The 1249-nt window shown below is 59.0% G+C and overlaps 1 protein-coding gene across 1 annotated transcript in view; it reads left to right on the forward strand.

The window, feature by feature from the left end:
* Nucleotides 1–1249, forward strand: part of LOC102033975 (cell division control protein 6 homolog) — a 15573-nt gene that overhangs the window by 4812 nt on the left and 9512 nt on the right. The gene's annotated exons all lie outside the window — the stretch shown is intronic.

Below are 1249 nucleotides of genomic sequence, written 5' to 3' on the forward strand. Positions count from 1 at the left end.
GTTCTCACACCCTGGGAATGTCTGACAGAGGATGGACCTGTGTCCTGTGGGATTAGGAAGTTGTAGTTTATCTAGCAGGAGATGAGTGGGAGAAGGGATCTGGTTGTTAATGCCCGGTACAAACCTGAGTCATAAAGGAACTTTCCCTGCGGTGGGGGCTGTTCCCGTGCCCTCTGTCACCTGCCCTGGAGGTCAGAGCTCGGAAATCTGAAGTTTCAGGTGTGAAACTGCCCTGTCCTTTCCTCCTGTTGGTGCTGTGCTTCCCGTTAGTGACTGTTGAATAGGTTGTCCTGTGGGAAGGACATCTGTGGCCCAGAGAGGGACATTTGTCCCCTGCCTCAGGGAGCTGCTGGGACTCTCCATGTGGTGAGCAAGGCCTCCAGTCACCACATTCCTATTCCCTGAGCGGGTGCTATGGGAGGCCCTACCTGAGCACTGCTGTCAGTGGCACGAGGGCCTGTGACTTCCCAGTGATTCAGGCTCCCCTTCCTGTCCCCAGTCCCTCTGTGTTCTGTCTCCAGTGCCGAGCGGAGCTGCCGGGCCCCACGGAGCCCCGGGAGCTGTTCCAGGTGAGTCGTGGTGCCAGACAGGTTTATTCTGGGCTTCTGAGGAGTTGGAGCATTGCCAGATCTGTGCTGGGAAAGCTGGTTTCCCTGACTGCTTGGACAGCTTTGAGGGGACTTTGGAGTTGTGGGGTGCAGAGAGGCTACAGTGGTGGAGGGTTATTGATGTAGGAGACAAGAGGCTGGGAAATTCAGGGATGGGAGGGAGCCACAGGACCATCCTGTGCTGATCCTGCTGCTCTGGAGCTGGAGCCATCTGGCAGATTTGCCCTGGCCATGGCTGGAGAGGCCATGGGACCACGTGCCAATGCTGGGGGGCTACTGTCACCCTCCCAAGCGAGCAGCCCCTGGCTGCAGCTGGAGGAGCTGGATGGATGGTGCAGCTTGGCCAGGTTTTGTCTGCCAGGCGAGGTGGTTGTGTGAGACATGTCCTGAGTTTTGACTGCAGGGAGCCCTGGGGATTTGGGGGTGGGGATGTGCTGGCTCCCACCTCTGGCACCTGCTGCTCCAAGGTGTTGGGACAGCCTGGGAGAGCAGCTCCAGCTCCTGCTCTGCCCGGGCACAGGGCACCAGCACAATTCCCCGGGGCTGTGTTTCACCTCCAGCTTTCCCCACAATCCCTGACTGCTTCTTCCCTTCCTGCAGGCATGAGTGCCCAGGCCTGCCCCCAGCACTGAGAGCCCTGA

Source organism: Geospiza fortis, unplaced genomic scaffold, assembly GCF_000277835.1.
Source record: "Geospiza fortis unplaced genomic scaffold, GeoFor_1.0 scaffold992, whole genome shotgun sequence".
NCBI lineage: Eukaryota > Metazoa > Chordata > Aves > Passeriformes > Thraupidae > Geospiza > Geospiza fortis.